Consider the following 19,057-nt stretch of genomic DNA (forward strand, 5'->3'; position numbering starts at 1 on the left):
GAAGGACCAGCCAGTGGGCAAGACCTGGACCAGTCAGTCCACCCCCGTGTGCCCCTGTGACCCACTGACAAAGGAGGTATGGTCCTAGCTGTCAAAACAGGTCCCAGAGACTCCCACATAGGCCCTCTCCCTGCCCCCATGAAGCAGGCCCACAGTGTTCTTTGTCCACTGAGAGTCTGTGAGGTTGCCTCACACTTGTGACCTGATCAGCTCTGTAAGTTTCTGTATCTGTACTGGCTCTCCCCTGAGAGGAACAATTTACTCTGCTTTATGTTAAGGCCCCAGAAACAGCAGTTCTCATTAGTTATATAACACACGGGTCAGGAAAAAAAGTTTCTACAGAATAAGAACCACCAGTTCCTCTCCTGTGACTGTGATCTTTAGTTGCTCCTTTATCATGCTTACTGTGGTGTAATGGTGTAAATTTAAACTAAAGTGAGACTGTGGACAGAATGGGGTCAGAATCGAGCACTTAGACTTCATTTACTTCATACATAGAACGGGAATAATACAATCCTAAAATTAGGGGGATTCAAACAAAATATATTGGAGCAGAAGAAATAGCAGAATGAGTATGCAAAAAACTTTCATGCCTGAGGCTCTGAGATCCCAGGTTCAATCCCCAGCACCACCGTAAACCAGAGCTGAGCAGTGCTCTGGAAAAAAACAAACACAAACACACAAAAATGCAGTATCTTAGAGGAATATGTTGTAACCTTTAGCTGGTTGGTAAATAGGCATTGCTGCTATTTGATGTAGAAATGCTTGTGTTGACTATGTGTTTCACAAGCAGGATGAGGAGAATATCATCTTTTGCAGTTTGGTATGAATTTTAGGGCTAACTGGTCAATTGCTGCCAGAAATCATCTGTGGTGCTAACAAGGATTACATTAAATCTGTAGATTGATTTGGGGAGTATTACCATTTTAGTAACATTAACATTCATAATTCATGAACGAACATGCAATGCCTTTACACTTAGATCCTTTCCTATTTCTTTCAATGATATCTTGAGAGTTTTTGCTCACTGTGTTCTCACCTATTTTATTCTTGATTCTAAAAGGGTGATACTGTATATAGTGAGATAAGTATAGATGTCCAACAAACTAGGATAGAGATTTGAGTGTAACTGACTTGCTTCGTAACCATGAGCTAGAGACTGACCCCAATAAACACCTGTCCTTTCATCTATAAAGAGACATTGCAATTCACCTGTCCTGGGTTGGCAAGATAATTTCCAAAAAAGCAGATGTGAAAGTGTGCATTACAGTGTTGGTAAATATTAGTCTTATTCCTTCTTTACTAATCTTCACTGAAAGATATTATTTTTCTGCATATGCCATTTTGTCCTCACAAGCTATCTCAAATACCCCCAACAGATTTGTGAGAGAAAATAAAGCATCGTTTGCACTTTAGATATTAAAAAATTATTTGCCATTCTTATTCTTGCTTCACAGATGTAATTTTTTTCACAGATGTAATTTTTTTTATCTATTTTGAAGTCTCAGTTTCTCCCTCCCATAGCCCCCTCCCCATCCCTTTGTGTTTCTTTGACCTAGATCCTGCTTTCCACAGATTTATTGCAGAATTTTGTCTCTTCAAAATAACACTAATAAACTATACTTCATTTAATGTCTAATTACTAGTTCATATTATTTTTAAGCACTGACTTTAATGAGAATTTCATACTTCTGTCATAAGATGTATTTAAGTATATTTCATCATATTTGTGGATATAATTAAGTACCTGAGATTCTTCTTCTAGAAGAAGAAAAGTACCTGAGATAAACTGGTACTTAGGCCTATTAAGTCACCACATTAATTTCTCTTCCTTTGATTGAGTGGGCTTCAACGGAGGAGAATGGAGACACAACCCAGAGGTAGAGTACACACTTAACATGTATGAGACTCTGGGTTTGATCTCCAGCACCAAACAAAGCCAAACATTAGTGTTTGCTTTTTCTTTCTTCTTTTCATTTTAACTAGAGCACTGCTCAACTCTGGATTGTCATGGTGCTGGGAATTGACCCGAGGACTTTGGTGCCTGAGGCATGTAAGTCTTTTGCATAACCACTATGCTGCCTCTCAGGCCCCAAATCATTGTTTTTTCTCTCACACACTCTTAAATTTCAGAGAAGTCTAGTAAGGGACCAACTATCTGACCTTGAAAGGACAGACCCCCCATCTTCCTCAGTGGTGGATACCACACTCACCCCTGGAGCATTCATTGGAGTGAACTTACAAGAACAAAGCATCTTTAGGAAATTGGTTTTCTTCCCCAAAAGTTCCTACCTCCTTTTTTTTTCCCTCCTTTTTTGATTAGTGATTTAAATGTTGTATAAAAGTACAAGATTTCAGGGAGTTGGCGGTAGCGCAGTGGGTTAAGCGCAGGTGGCACAAAGGACAAGGACCAGTGTAAGGATCCCAGTTCAAGCTTCTGGCTCTCCACCTGCAGGGGAGCATATTTGCAGGTGTCTATCTTTCTCTCCCCCTCTCTGTCTTCCCGTCCCCTCTCCATTTCTCTGTCCTATCCAACAATGATGACATCAATAACAACAATGATAACTACAACAATAAAACAACAAGGGCAACAAAAGGGAATAAATAAGTAAATAAATATTTAAAAATAATAAAAATTTAAAAGTACAAGATTTCAGGGGCATATTTTCACACCCACACATAGTCTGTGTAAGTCCCCATACCCTCCACCAAAATTCCATGTTCCCCCCCAACCACTGTTGTTCTCATAAAGTCAAGTTCATATGCTTTGGTCCTCTATGTTCCACATATGACCAAAAACATCTGATAGTTATCTTCTGCCTCCAAAGAGATTTTCAAACAACCCTGAGAACCACTGCAATTACAAGGAGTGGCCATGTTTTGGGGGAGAATATCCATTTCAGTGACTGAAAAGCTGGCTTTCATTAAGGATTTAAAGATCAGATACTGCTGTGATTGGATGTGTGATACATAGGCTCATTTTTGCCCCTTTGCACAGCCAGCTGCATTGCTATGTGGAGTAAAGAAAGGGTCGAGAGAGGGCCTCTGAGGTCAGAGTGACTGGTTCAAATCCCAGCTTTGCCACTTCACTAGCTGTCATACACCTATCTCAGTTTCTTCTCATGAAAAATAACTTTATTTGTAATGCCAATGTCCATTTTATAGGACTGTTGTGGAACACTGAGTATGAGGTTCTCTTATTAAGTACCCACTATGCCACAGGCTGCACTTTGTGGTATTAAAGAGTAATCCCAACCTCAGTGTCTCACTGAAGAGTTTTGTGCCTAGGAGTTTACATCTGCTGCACACTCACCCCTGCAAGCCTAGAGCTCCTTACAGCTAACTGTGGCTCTGCCTGGGAGTTCTTTACAACAGTGGGAGACCAGTAGAAGTCCCAGTTGGCAGCTGACCTCTTCTTCTCAGCCCCATAAGGACAAGAGTGAAGGTCCTAGGAGTCATCTGAGATCTCACAATGGTGGACAAGGATTGGAGTGCAAGCATCCTCTTTACTCCCTCACATCTGATAGTGACTGAGTAGATGCTCTCCAAGGTGACCTAGACTCCAGCTGCCTGCTGCACAAGCCCACTTCTAGCACATACTAGTCTTGGCCTTTCTCTGCTTCCCACCTAGCTTGCTTTACTAAACCCCTGGAGCCTCCTTCCTGACAGACTGCTCACTCTCCACCCATCCTCACAGCTGAGAAGTGGGAAGTCTCAGGCATCACCAGGGGCATAGGAACTGTCCCCATATTGAAATGGAGAGCCAGAGACCTGCTCAGAAGTATGTGCTTACTAGGAGAGTCCGTTTCAGGATGAGTGAGGGATTGATGTGTCACAGCAGGAGGCAGTGCCACTTGCAGAGTGACATTGCTGCTCTGCTTCACACAGTGTCAAGATCCTTTTCAGGATGAATCACATCCCAGCCATAGACAGACGCTGCATCTTCATAATCGAATCTCCTTCTGCAAGGTCTGATGGGAAAGAACATGATTTTGAAGCAAATTACCCCTGTGAGTGTTGCAAGTATTGATATTTTAAGGACCTTTTTTTATGCACCACTAGGGTTTGGCCCCTTCTGGCTGACTTTTTTAGACTGATAAGACAGACAGATACCAGATATCCAAAGCTTCTTCCTGTGTAGTGGTAGCTCGGCTCAAAGCCAGGTCCTGTGTATGGCAAAGTAGGTGTAACCCGAGTGAGCTATTTTGCTGGCCCTATTGTAGTGACTGTTAATTGTAAACATTAATTCCCATGGATGGCTCATCTAAGACCTCTTAAGAACATGCCAGTTTGCTCTTCCAGCTCAAATTCCTACACAGCGTAATCCATTGTCAGCTGATTTCTACTCAGGAAGGCTTGAAGACCTGTTAGACTGTTCTCACCCCTGGAAGGCACAAAATACTAAGGCCATTGAAGTCATAGCAGAGTACCATGAACTATGTATATTTCAAGTGTCATCAGGTAAATGCAGACTTTTCCTTTGTTGTTGTTGTTAACATTTAAAGAGTATTTTATGTAGTTTTTTTTTCCTAATGAGAGAGATATAATCAGGTATAGAGAGAGACAGACACACTAGAGCACTACTCAGTTCTGCCTGATGGTGGTACTGGGTAGGGATTGAACCTGGGACCCCAGAGTCTCAGCTATGAAAATCTTTTGCATAAACATTGTGCTGTCTCCCCATACCTCTAATATGTCTGGGAAACACCTTCAAGAAAATTTTGTCTTTGTATTTGTTTTTGTTTTACTTGAAACTAATTAGTTAAACCTTTCAGTTGACAATGAGCTGTGACAAAGACATGCTTAGGTGGGGGCTGGACGGTGACGTGCAGATAATTCAAAGTGCAAGGACTTGCACAAGGATCCTAGTTCGAGCCCTCAGCCCCCACCTGCAGGGGTGTCACTTTACAAGTGGTGAAGGTCTGCAGTTTTCTTTCTATCTCTCCCACCACCCTTAATTTATCTCTGTCCTATCCAAAAAAAATTGAGGGGAGGCCTCCAGGAGTAGTGGATTAGAACCCCAGTGATAACCCTGGAGGAAAAAAAAAAAGCAAAGATATGCTCAAGGCTCACTCAGAAATCATAGCATCAGACATACTACACTTCTCCAAGTTTCATGGGTCCTTAGTTCTGGGTATGTGAGCCAGGGTCACAGTCTCATACTCTGTGGCCAAAAGAGCTGGTGAGGGAACTGGGTCTTCCTTCCCTCTAAGTTGCTCCTTACGGAAAACAGTGGAGGAAGCTGCCATCTCTCCCTCACAAAGGGATTACTTATGGATAGACATCTCCCTGGGATAGTGGGTCAGCTCACAGAGTCTATAGCACCCAGGACATGGTGATAGAACAAAACTGGTTAACCAAGCCAATAAATGTGAGAGTGATGCTAACAAGAAAAAGATAAATACTTAGGAACAAAATGAGACTAAACTAGGAGAAAGATCAGCACCCTCAGATATGTCTTGATGTCCAGAGTTGGCAGTAAATTCCTCAGCAGCAGTGCAAAGAGAAGACAGTCAGCAGCATGACTCACGGTGTCCACGCAGTAAAAATAGACCTGGGCCTCATGAGAAGCTCAGCTATTTCTGTTCCAAGATGAGCTGCAAAGTTCTCACTGAAACAGCGCCATGCTGCAATGAGTCCCCCCAAATACCACTGGGAATGCCTCCTCCCCACCACCCCCACATCCTCCACCCTCCCTCATCCTGCTCCAGCTCTTATCACCGCCACTCAGTTGTGCTCTCAACCCTTAGGACAACACACACTCCATAAAGACAGAGGCTTCTGGCTATTTGCCGGATGCACCCCCAGCACTGAGACTGGTGTTGGGGACAAAACAGGTCCTCTTTGTCTATTTTGTCTTGCCAGGTCTCCTTACACAGTAGTTCATGGGACCTAGTGAGAGAAATTCTATGTTCTGATGACATTCTTGATATGTGAATTGCTGATTTGTTTTTGGTGTAGTGCAGATTATAACAGGGTCAAGTAAAGAAGCAAAGAGCAAAAGTATTTTCTTTTTTTATTGCCACCAGGGTTGTCTCTGGGGCTTGGTGCCTACACTATATACAAATCCACCACTCCAGGTGGCCTTTTCTTCTTTCTATTTTTATCTGATAGGACAGAGAGAAATTGAGAGGGGAGGGGTTAGGTACAGAGAGACACTGAGACAGAGAGACACTGCAGACCTACTTCACTGCTTGTGAAGCATCCCCCTTGCATTGGGGGCTTGAACCCAAGTCCTTGCACATGGTGGTATGTGTGCCACCACCCACCCCCTGCAAAAATCTTTAAAGAAATTCACTGGAAAAAATAGGGAGTGATGGGGACTGAGACAATGAAATGCCATCTGATCACTCCAAGTTGCCTGCAGACAAGCAATGCTGTCCTCAGCTCCAGGTCTCCATCTTGGCAACGAGGCTGAGTGGGAGCTGGGCCTTGCATTCTGTCCCCTATTTCCTGAAGCACTGAAGAATACAGGCTTTAGTTTTCTATAGAATGTGAGGGACTCACACTTGAGAACTCTATTTCGTAAGCATCCACTTTTACTTCAAAGGAATAAAGGACTGAAGGTCAGAAAGTGGGCCAGGGGAGGGGAGTAGTCACAATTTTGGGAGGAGGCAGCCGGGGAGTTTGTGTAGTGAGTGGAACAGCTTGCTTGTATGCATGGGGCTTCAGGTTCAGTTCCCTGCATCTCACACACCAGAGCAGAACTCTGCTCACTGGCTTAGATAATAACTCTTAAGATTCATTTGAGAGGAAGAGGTAGGGCTTGGCTTCCGCTGTGACTCTTGAGTTGTACTGTGGTCATTGGTCTGTGCCCCAGGAACAGTGTGACTGAAGGAATTTGACAGGGATGTCACAAGATCAACTGCATTTCTAAAAGACCCCCATTGGGACTCCACTGGCCAGGAAAGGAGGGGACATGCATGAAGATGTTTGAAGTGTCTTGAGTAAGAGATGATATCTTGGTAGCAAACAACAAGGGAGACCAGCTGAAGACTCAGCAGGACTTTTCAAAGATGATTTGAATGGGGAGCAGGAGGTGGTAATGGCACAGAATTCCAGCTCTGGGGCTTGGACAGGTGGGCAGCTAGGTGGAGAGGTGGGCAGGAGGTAGACAGGTGGGTAGAGAGGTAGGCATGGAGTTGGCAGGTGGGTAGAGAGGTGGGCAGGGAGTTGGCAGTGGGTGGAGAGGTGGACGGGTGGGCAGGTGGACTGTGTTTGCACTGTTGCTGGCATGGCTGTGTGAGATTGAGAAGCAACAGAGGGTTTACTGTACACTGCTTTTAATAGTTTTGAGAGGGGCTAAGGAATCACTTGGTGGGTCTGGTGGTCATTGCCCCTTGGATGACAGCTGTCACCATGAGCTGTGGAACAATGATGAGTGAAAAATGATTTCCACCAACACTGGACAGAGAAGGCTAGTCTGGAAACGAGTGCATGGGAGACACGGGAAGGAGGCAAAAATGCCGAAGGTGCATTAGGGAAGCTGTGGGGGAAACTGTTGAAGAAAAAGATGCCAGTGGGTCAGTTTTCCGAGCAGCCCTGTGTAGTGAGGCATTAACAGCATTTTCTGGGCTCATGGGCCCTTGGGTGAGGGCTTCCTTCAGTGGACGGAGGGAGGGGAATTTGGTCCTTGCAGGCCCTGCTCCAGGTCCACCACCCTCGCTCAGCCTGCAGCTCAATGTGGGTGGGTGTTAGACATCCCTGTCTACTTTCTATACCTTGGGGTTTGCGTCTAGTGCCACTGCACCATGTTTAATGAAATTTGAGTTTAATAGGATCCCAGGTGGTTTCGGCACATGCTTGTTGCTTCGTAGTTCGCTTCACTAAGCAGGTTAGGGTGTTTCTGCTGACAGGCAGAACGTTCCAGCATCTCCTCAGAGAGCAGCCCACAGGCATCAGAGCATGGGAGGCTGGCACTTACTGAGGGCAGAAAATCAAATGCCAGGCAAGAGGCCAGTAAGTAGGCTACCCTATAGAACTTGCAATGCATTTTTTAAGTGTAGACATGGAGTACTGTTGTAAATTGCAGCATTTCTCAGTTCAGTGCCATCTCGCTGTGATGGGAGCTGTGACTCCTCAGACATGAGGAGGCTCAGAAGGCAGACTCACCTGCACAGGGCCTTCGTATGCAGGAGTGGGATGCCTCCTCTCTCTCCTTTAAAATAAACACCTAAATATTTTTTGGTTTTAATTTTTTAATATTTATTAATTCCCTTTTGTTGTCCTTGTTTTATTGTTGTAGTTATTATTGATGTCGTTGTTGTTGGATAGGACAAAGAGAAATGGAGAGAGGAAGGGAAGACAGAGAGGGGGAGAGAAAGATAGACACCTGCAGACCTGGTTTCACCACCTGTGAAACGACTCCCTTGCAGGTGGGGAGCCGGGGGCACAAACCAGGATCCTTACACCGGTCCTTGCGATTTGCACCACCTGCGCTAACCCACTGCTCCCAAAATAAATATTTTTAAAATATAAAGTTGTAGTCCAGTGATAATCAGTCAGAGGCAAGCTACAAAACAGTATTTCTAATTAAAGAGGCTCTCTCTCTCCCTCTCTCTCTCTCTCTCTCTGTCTCTATCTCTTGCTTTCTCTCTTTCATCCTTTTCTTCTCCTTTCTTTCTCCTCCATCTTTCTTTCTCTATTCCCTTCTTTCTACCACAGCACTGCTCAATTCTTGCTGATGGTGGTTCTGGGAATTGAACCTGGGACCTCAGAGCCTCAGGCAGGAGAGTCTTTTGCAGAACTACTATGCTGTCTCCTCAGCCCCAGATTGGTTTATTTTAACAGGTTCAGAATATATGTTCCAGGATGGCAGAAGCAAAAGCAGAGCTATCATATGATCCCTATTGCTGGTTCTAAGGCCCTGGCCAGGGTAGGACAGCCCCCCCTCTCCCCCCCGGTCAAGGCTTGGTTGCAACTTATTCTAAGGGCTGCAATTTGGCACCTCCAATTTTAATCCGAAATCACTCCAGGGAGGAATTTTCTGTGGAGGTGAGTACAGCTGTACCTGGAAGCATGCCCACTGTTCAGTGCTTCCTGCCACTCCCAGCATTTATTTCTCCAGTACATTGTAAGGCCAAGGGCTTGTGAAATGACGTGATATGAAGCATGTCGTGGGTACAAGCAGCAGCATCTCCCAAACCCAGAATGGGAATTACAAGGGAGATGACATTCAAGATGCCAGAGGCTTAGGAGAAAGAGACATCTCCTGAGAAGATGGTGAGATACCACCAGAAACAAAGGTGACTTGTGTCCTGGCATATTGTCACCTCCATTCCTTCAGAGCTGGAGAGATAAGCAATCAAACTAAATACTTCCCAAAGCTCAAGTCTCCTGAGCATCCGTGCCTCCTAGCCCGGGTCCTTCTTTGGAAGCCCAGATGGCCTCCTTGGTAGGCAGGGACCAGGAACCCCTTGGGTACAGTCGTATTCACCTGAAATGAAAAGGCCTCTTGAGCTGGGGTATGGATTGACCTGTCGATGCCCATGTCCAGCAGAGAAGCAATTACAGAAGTCAGAACTCCCACCCTGTGCACCCCATAAAGAATATTGGTCCATATCCCTAGAGAAGGAGAAATAATCAGGGGAAGATGACCAGAGAGCTCTGAACTCCAACTCCATCAGGACCCAGAGCAAGAAGAGGCAAAAAAAAAAAAAGGAAGGACATTTGGAAATAGCAATAGTTGTGGGTACAACTTAGAAAGGAAGAGAAGGCAGGACCACAGAAAAAAATGAGTGGGGGCCAGGCAGTAGCACAGCAGGTTAAGCACACATGGCACAAAGCACAAGGACCAGCGTAAGGATCCTAGTTCGAGCCCCCAGCTCCCCACCTACGGGGGGGGGGGGTCACTTCACAAGCAGTGAAGCAGCTCTGCAGGTGTCTATCATTCTCTCACCCTCTCTGTCTTCTCCTCCTCTCTCAGTTTCTTTCTGTCCTATCCAACAACACCAGCTATAACAACAATAACAACAACAACAAGGGCAACAAAATGGGAAAAATGACCTATAGGAGCAGTGGATTCATAGTACAGGTACTGAGCTCCAGCAGTAACCCTGGAGGCAAAAAAGTGGGCAAAAATATAGATAGACAGATAGGTAGACAGACAGACAGACAGACAGACAGATAAAGAAATAATAGTCAACCGTCCCCACTGCAGAGAGAAAGCCTCACAAGTGGTGAAGCAATGCTGCAGGCGTCTCTCACTTTCTCTCTCTTTCTGTTTCCCCATATCCCTCAATTTCATTGTTTCTATCCAATAATTAATTAATTAATTAATTTAAAAAAGAAATAATAGCCTATATCTGTCACCTTGGGAGAACCACTATAGTTTCCAGTGGAGGGAAAGGGGACATAGAACTCTGATGGTGGGAACAGTGTGGAATTGTACCCCTGTTATCTCATAATTTTGTAGATAAATATCAAATCACTACTAAAAAAAAGTACCTGTTGGAATGGCCCAGGAAGCTGTGCAATGACTAGAGCACTGGGCTTGCAGGTATGAGCTCCCAAGTTCAATTCCCAGCAATGTGGCCAGTGCAATGCTTTAGCTCCCTGTCTCTCTCTCCTGTTGATAAATAACACATAAAGAAAATAGTTTTAAAATACCTGTTGGTTCCAGTTCTGCTTCTTTAATCTGCTATGCCATAACTTCCAGGGCAGGCTCTTCCTGATTCTGAAAGCCAAGATGTATGTGTCCACATTCCCAGAGAAATCACACCAGCTCCTAAAACTAACAGAGAAATGCCACCTCAGAACCCCAGGCACCAATTGCAGGACAGGGACATTGCACAAGGCAGCCTGCAGCCTTCAGTCACATGGGATAGTTACTAAAGGGGGTATGGGAAGAGAGGGTCCACCCTAGGTCCATGACCTGCTATGGTCATGGTTCAGGTTCAAACCCCGTGGTTTGAACCTGCATGGTTGATGCTGTGTCCTCTGCTGCTGTCCAGGGGGCTCTGAACGCTTCCCCCGCTTTCAAGCAGGTGGGCCAAGAGTTCACCTTTGTCCCCTGCTGGTGGTGTCCTGCTGACTAAGGGAGACAGGCACTGGCTACAGCACCTGCCATACCAGGAATGCCCAGATGTGTCCAGTTTAGCATCTTGACCCCATTTGCTTCCTCATGGAGAAGCAAATGTGTTCCAGAAAAACTACCAGTAAAGTTCTCTGTGAGATCAGTTTGTTCTGTGGTGTCCTTGGATCACTGTGCTTTTGTAGGCAAACCCTTATGCAGTGCTTACAGTTGGACAGCCCTTGCAGTGTGTAAGGATTCTGTGTGTTTATTTTGTGAATTGTGGATCATTATGAAATGAATCTGAATCAATGATTTTTCTCCAACTGTTATTCTTTTTACTCCGTTTATTTAGAAAGGTGTATTTTTTATGTACATGAGTAGATACTATTCTTAAATCTTAAATATGCATTCCTTAATGCACAAATTCTATTGCTAGTGCTATCACCTACTTTCTCTGCAATAATACAGGGATTTTAGATCCTCTGTTCTTTCTCATTTTTATAACATGAAATTTATCATTATTGTTTATTGTTACTATAGAGACCTATAGTCAATACTTATAGGTTAACTTCTATTCCTCAATACTTGTCTTCCTTCTGTTCTTCTTTCCTTCCTTTCTCTCTTTCTTTCCCCTTTTATTTCTTTCATTCTCCCTTCCTTCCTTACTGTCACTCTTTCTCTCTTTTTTTTAAACCAGACTTCTGCTAAACTCTACCTCTTACTAGTACTAGGGTTTGAACCTGAAATCTTTGGTGCCTCAAGCATGAAGGTCTCTCAGCATAACCATGATGCTATCACCCCAGATCCTTTCTACTTTCTGCAATCTAATTTTTTTTTTCTGGAGAGCAATCATTAGTAATCCTTTTTAATGAAGGTTTTTGAATGGTTCATTCTCTGTCTTGACCAAGTTCTCTTTTTTATTTTTTCTCTTTTGTGAATAATGGTTAAACCATATAATTCTCAGTGGAAATGGTTTGTCTTTCAAGTACCTTAAGACTTATTTTCATCAGGAGTCGGGCAGTAATACAGCAGGTTAAGCACACATGGGGCAAAGTGCAAGGACCAGTGCAACAATCCCAGTTTGAGCCCCCACCTCCTCACCTGTAGGATGGTCACTTCACAGGTGGTGAAGCAGGTCTGCAGGTGTCTATCTTTCTCTCCCCCTCTCTATCTTCCCCTCCCCTCTCCATTTCTCTCTGTCCTGTCCAACAATGACAACATCAACAACTACAACAATAAAAAAAAGACTTATTTTCATATAGTTCCTATGGTTATTGTTGAGGGAGCTACACTTGACTGTCCTTTTAGCTGTAGGGAAATCTATACTTTTTATTCTGACTTTTTACTCTGACTAAAGCCATGTTTCTTTGCCTTTTTTTTTTTAACTATAAGGTTTATAAGTGTGTAGTCATTTTAATTTACCTTGCATAATCTGCTTCTGATTCTGTGAGTTCACATATTTCATTAATTCTGATGAAATACTAAAGCTCTTTGGACATTTTTCTCTTAACCATTTTCAGTATCTTAGCTTTGGAATTCCTAATATTTCTTCCAAAATCTCCATTGATTGAAGGACATTTTCATTTTTATTTCTCTACCTTATAATCTTTCATATTTTTTTTACCTTGTGCTAAGTTTTAGGTGATATCATCAGTTTTATTTTTCAGTTCATTAATTCCCTTATTAGATATTTCTAGTTGTTCGTTAGGCTACCCATCATATTTTAATTAAATATTGATCTTTATTTCAGGAAATTCTAATGTACTTTTCCTCTCATGTACATTTTACTTTTTTCTTGTATTACTTGAATCTTATAGAAGAGACATATTTTATTACCTCTGTATTGTCATCTGATGTTTTGGGGAGGTAGCTCTGTCTGTCAGCATTATGGTGGGTTGGCTCTTGGTAAATTTTAAATTCTTGAGTTGTTGCCCTCTTCTGTGGAAACTCTGTCAAATTTCTGATTGAGAACTACCTGAGAAAAGTGTGCCCACAAAACTCCAGAAGAATCGCTGGCTTGAGAACACTTCCTCTGCCATTTTCACAGCTCAGGGATTTCTGATGATATAATGATAGAAGTTTCTAGCCCCAGTTTCATGTGATGTTGACTTTCTAGCAGTGAAATGCCCAGCCTCAGGTGAAGAAGAATACCCTCTGCTCATGCTCACTAACTGCTGGGTGCCAGGCAAGCTTCGGGGGTGGGAGACCAGGAACTCGTGGTGGCGTGGTAATACAATTCTTTATTGATGCCGGGCCCCAGAGTCAGGTATGAGCACAGCGGGTTAGACCATGTGGCGCCAAACTGCAATGGCCGCCTCCGTTCTGCACACCAGCCCTTCTCCAGGTTGGGGCTTGGGAGAGAAAAGAGAAGAGAGTGAGGAAGAGAGAGAAACCAGAAACAGAAGTGGCTTTATAGGGTAAAACCGGAAGTGGCAAGTCGGAAATGGAAATGGCTAGGAAAGGGGGTGGAGAGAGGCAAAAGGCATACTGGGAAGGTGGAAGCAACCTTAGCAACTGTTGTGATGGTTTTAACTGGTGGGATTTAGCAATACCCTGAGGGGATAATGTGATGGGGATCTTTCAGGCAAAACAATGATTATGTAAATATATCATAGTGTCAGCAATGGAGGATGGAGCAGGGGGGCTGCCTGACAGCTGGGCAGTCATTCCAGTCTGAAAAGTCACTGGACATGGCATCCTCTGGGGTTCCCTTATATGGGGTTGGGTCTCAATTTCTAGTCTCTCCACAAAAAGACCTTGCCCCCTCACCCCGTGTGTGTGTGTGTGTGTGTGTGGTCACTAAAGATCAAGTTTATATCACTGTCTTCTCTTCTGTAGAATACAACAGCGTAAACTTGAATTTCTGACTCAGTATTTCACTTTTTTTTTTTTTTTTTGCATTTGAAGTTCTCCTCTGCTATCTTGTGAGCCTAACTGTACCTTTTAAGGAATCTTTACTATGTTTCCCAGTCTGCTCAATTGCTTTGTTGCAGGAGGTGTTTACATGGTATAGCATGCTCAGTGGTGAAAGTGGATTTCTTTGAGGAAATGTGTGGGTCTGGCAACACCAGGGCTGGGTTTTAGCAGGACCAAAGTATGCTTGAAATTTGGGTGGGACCATCTATGTTCTACTTAGTCTCTGATTTGTCACCCCTGTGCTGGCTCTGGTGGCTTGACATTACGTGATGCTCATCTTTTGACTTTGTGGTGCTACTTCTGTTAAAACCCAACTGTTTAATGCCATCGGGAGCATGCCTGTGTCAACAAGATTGGACCAGTGATCTGGCTCACATGGGAGGGAACTGCTTTGTCCTGTAGCTGACCTGTGTTTGAGCCCCAGTATACCACTTGGAAGAATGTTACTAAAGCTTTACACTAAATTTTACATCAAAGCGTTAGTGTTTCAATCTATCTACCATCTATCTACCTCTCTATTTTTCTTTCTATCTGAGAAAGCCAGCCTGGAGTAATGAAATTCCAAGGGTAGGGGGAAGCTGGTTATATTTAGCTACAGCAAATCAAAAGGACCCTGTGGAATCTTAGGAGCATCCCCAGGAGGGAGCAGAAGGTTCTTCAAGGGTGGGGTTTGTGCACCTGAGGAGCAACAGTTCAGTCTGTGGCATAGAGACTCATAGACCTCAACATTTGGGTGGCTCAGTTACCCCAGTTACTATTCAGAGACAAGGGGCCTGGAAGGCCTGGGACTCCCTTGGTAAGAAGGAGCTGGACTTAGGAGCAGGCTGTATTTGCCCAATGTGACAAATACAGCAGGCTTCTTGTGCAGAAACATGATGTAGGGTTTCTCCATGTCCTGTTGGAAATAAAAATCAGTAGTTGGGTTTTTCTTCCATTTTCTCACTTCCTCCAGCCAGATGCTTTTGTTAAAGAGAAACCCTCTTTCCCGAAAGAAAGTCAGCTGTCCTGAAGCTCCTGGAGGAGGAAAAGAAGGAGGGAGGGGGAGGGACTGCCTGGCTGGCACTGCTTCTGGCTTCCTGCTGAATTCTGACTCACAGCAGCCATCAAGCTGTCACAATGGAACTGATTTCCATATACACTGCTCAAAGTATCTCTTTCTGCTCTTACTTTATAAATGCACAATCCACAGAACATTGAGAAATTAATAGGAGAATGAGAAAGAGGAGGAGGAAGAGGGGAATTGTTTGCCATCTGTTGGCAATGTTGCTAAAGAAATGAAGCAGCCAAGTAGTTTGGGATTAGGCCTGTCCCCACCTGTCATCCCACCGCCTGTGTGTTCTTTGTTTTTAGTCCAAACACCCTGGAGTGAACTGAGGCCAGCAGCTTCGGGGTTCCCCAGCTTGCCCCTTATTCTGATTTGAGCTCCTTTGTCCCTCCTTTTCAGTCCTGTGATAGCCATCCCCCACTGGCAGAGAACACCTGAAGAGTGAATGGCCACAGGCATAAATGCCAGAGATTAGCATTAATCACATACAGGAATGCTGGGGGGGAAATGGGACTCATTTTCTCCAGGCTAGAGCTCTGATGAATTAATTTCAGCTACTGATTTGTGTGTGTTTCTCAGGCTGAGCTAGACCTCTATTCATCATATGAAAGTCCAGGAAGCAGCCTGCAAGTTTATGATGTTAATTAATTAGAAAGTGGGCCATGGATATAATCAGTGTGACTGTGCACTCATTTACCAATGTTTGTAATAAAGAAGTTGCTTTTCTGTACTGAAGAAGCACTTAGTTATTGGCGAAATGTGCAAGAATAATGTGTGTGTGTGTGTTTAGTTTAGTTTTGAAAAATCTGAGATTTGGTTTAAAAAAAAACTTACTGCATAGAGAAAAGTAAATCACTCCTTCATTCTGTTTCTGTGGGGATTTAGCTCCTGTCATAGGCAAGCACCTTGTAGTAACAGGTTTATTACTGTACCTGGTGGCCTGGCCATGCTCACTCTCTCTGTGAACTTGAGAAGTTAAGGCACATGATTTTGTAATTTTTCTTTTCACCTTTTTCTGTGAAATAGGGCCTAGCAATAGCCAAACTACATTCCAGTTCTTTACTGTATTTTTGAGGGGGGCGGGGGGAGAGAGAGAAAGAGAGAGATAGAGAGATGACTCCTTTGTTCCTTTCACGGTTTAGATTCCTCATATGAAACTCTGGGCCTGCTGGATGGGAAATCTTCGTGGACGGAGATTCCCTCTCCCTCCTCCTCTCCGCCTCTCTCTCCATTTCCTGCCTGCCATTCTTCTCCCACCACTACCTTTCTGTCTCTGTCTCTCAAGCCCACACACCCACCACCACTTCCACACAAAATACAATTTTTGATTATTTTCAATGAAGCCCATTTAGTCACTAACTCATTCTAAAAGATTTTCAGGGTAAATAGTACAGTCTGAGGATCTTGGTTTTTATCATTTAGTTTCTTTATAATATTTTAGTTTTCTAATTATAGCATGCATATTTTTACCATTTTAGTATTTTTGAAATTCTGAAGCAGATGCATGTTTCAATCAGTGACTTCTGAGGCTTGATAAAATATGACAAAGTTTTTCCCTGAAAATACCATTATGCATATGGGTATACTAGACCAATACTAGGTGCATTAATTAATTATAACAAGGTACTATAAGATTTAGATATATTTATTTTATTTTATTTTATTATATATTTTAAAATAAAGATAGCAGTAGTACTAAAATTTGGAATATTTGCCATCAGAATGTGTTCCAAAGGAACTGTTATTTTCTAGAAAGTAGCAAAAGGACTGATTTTTTTTTCCTGCCAGTAAGTTCAAAGGTACTGTGTCCATACTTGTGCCATAATGGCACTGCTGCTCTCTTTAAGGAATGTGGCATTTTTATTGTGGCAAAATAGTCTTTTTTAAAAGAACTTATTTATTTATTTATGAGAAATGTAGGAGGAGAGAAAGAATCAGCCATCTGGTACATGTGCTGCCAGGGATCAAACTCGGGACCTCATGCTTGAGTCTAATGCCTTAGCCACTGCACCACCTCCTGGATCACATGGCAAAATATTCTTAACCTAGAACTCACTGTCTTAATTATGTTACTTCAGTCTGGTGGCATTTAGCACATTCACACTGTGGAACCACCTATCTCCAGAGCCTTCTCATCATCCTGAACATAAGCTCCCAAGCTTTCTATAATACCTGCTATCTCCTCCCTCTTGCAAGCCCGCCACCACCTGCTTTCTGTTATATGAATATGAATGCTTTAGGCCCCTCAGAGAAGTGGAATCAGAGTATCTGTTGTTGTTATTGTTGTTCTCCTCTTCCTGCTCTTTACTGATTTAATATTGGTTTACAAAATTTAAGATAACAGGTATAATTCCACACTATTCACCACCACCATAGTTCTGTGTCTCTGTCCCTTTCATTGGAAACTGCAGTGGTTCTCCCAAGGTTACAGATATGGGTTGACTATTATTTATGTAAATATAAATATATATGTCCTTTTCCCCTATGATCCTGCCTTTTCTTCTTTTCTAAGTCTTTCCTTTCTCTACCTACTGCTACTTCCAAATGTCCTTCCTTTCCTCCTCTCTTTTTAAAATTTTTTAATTATCTTTATTTATTGGATATAGTCAAAAATTGAGAGGAAAGAAGAGATAGAGAAGGAGAGAGACACCAGTAGCCCTGCTTCACCACTTGTGAAGTTTTTGCCCCACAGATGAGGACCAGGGGCTTGAACTCAGGTCCTTGAGCATTATAACATGTGTGTTCAACCAGGTGTGGCCCCTATTTTTTCCCCTTTTTTCTTTGGGTCCTGGTGGAGTTGGTTTTCAAAGCTCTCTGGTCATCTTCCTCTATCATTTCTCCCCTTCTGGGAGTGTATGTAGACCAAATCATCTATGGGGTGCAGAAGGTGGGAGGTCTGGCTTATGTAATTGCTTCTGCTGGACATGGGCATTGGCAGGTGGATCCATACCCCTAACCTTTTTCTGTCTTTCCCTGGTGGGGTAGAGCTCTGGAGAGGCGAGGTTCCAGATCACATTGGTGAGGTCAATGGCCCAGGGAGGTCAGGATGGAATCATGGTAGCATCTGCAACTTGATGGCTAGAAGGTGGTAAGATTTAAATCAGGACAAAATGTTTAATAAACAAGAACCAAAAAGTAGGAAAAGGGTATTTTATGTCAGCCTCAACTTTCCCATCCCTTAGCTCTCCTATGTCTACTTAACTTACTATCACAGTCACTGATGACATTGCATTATATAATATCTTGCTCCTTTCATATATATATATATATATATATATATATATATATATATATGGATATAAATAATCTTTACATATTTTCCTTCGTAGACAGCAATATCCCAAAGGTATATCCAAACCAAGGTTTTATTCTGCAGTGAGAAAATTCTTGGAAGCACAAACTTAATGTCAGAAGTGACACTGTGTACACTGAGTTTTCGTTTCACTAGTATGGCTTTATTTCATCACTAGAAAAAAAATATGTGTAGTTATGGAAAGGGGAAAGATACAGAAAAAAAGAATAAAATCTGTAGAGCATCCTAGAGAAAGGAAGGGCAGACAGACAAGTCTGCCTTGAGCTAAAGGTTTCTAAATTAATAGAGGTCCTTTTATCCTTCCTACTCCTCACATACCCATGTCAATATTTGATCAGTTCACGTCTTGTCCATGTTGGCTTGATTCTTGTAATCTACATGTAGAGGTGGATGGGTCCTGTACGGTGTCACAGGTCTGTGTCAGCCGTCTTGTCTCTGTGTGCTGACTCCAGGCCCATGGTCTCCACTGTCTTGGGTATAATGGGCTGACATTGGTGCTTATGGGCTTATATGGGTAGATATGCTTAATGATTTGGAATTTTTTTCCTTTGGGGGTGGGGGACAGGTAGTGAAAAAAGTAATCTGCATACCCCCAAAGCAATGCATTTTAAGCATTTTTTATTTAACAGTGCCTGAATCTGCTTACTTGAAACACTGCTTTGTAAAAGACCCAGTCAAAGGAAAGCAACTGATAGCAACTGGATCTTCTTTCAGGATTGCCACCCTGTTCCTTTTGCTCCTTTATTCCTTTCTAGTGATTACTTCCTAT

General features: G+C 43.1%; 1 protein-coding gene across 4 annotated transcripts in view; it reads left to right on the forward strand.

Annotated features, from left to right (window-relative positions):
- The window catches only part of SYNDIG1 (synapse differentiation inducing 1), a 160,529-nt gene that overhangs the window by 26,454 nt on the left and 115,018 nt on the right, over positions 1 to 19,057 (forward strand). For 3 of the 4 annotated variants that reach the window (XM_060192512.1, XM_060192527.1, XM_060192525.1), the window contains exon 2: positions 1,987 to 2,053. The exons of the other annotated variant lie outside the window; for it this stretch is intronic. The gene's annotated coding sequence lies outside the window, so the exon portion shown is untranslated. The remainder of the gene's footprint in view (positions 1 to 1,986; positions 2,054 to 19,057) is intronic. 4 annotated transcript variants of the gene reach the window in all.

Source organism: Erinaceus europaeus, chromosome 1 (genome assembly GCF_950295315.1).
Source record: "Erinaceus europaeus chromosome 1, mEriEur2.1, whole genome shotgun sequence".
NCBI classification, from domain to species: domain Eukaryota; kingdom Metazoa; phylum Chordata; class Mammalia; order Eulipotyphla; family Erinaceidae; genus Erinaceus; species Erinaceus europaeus.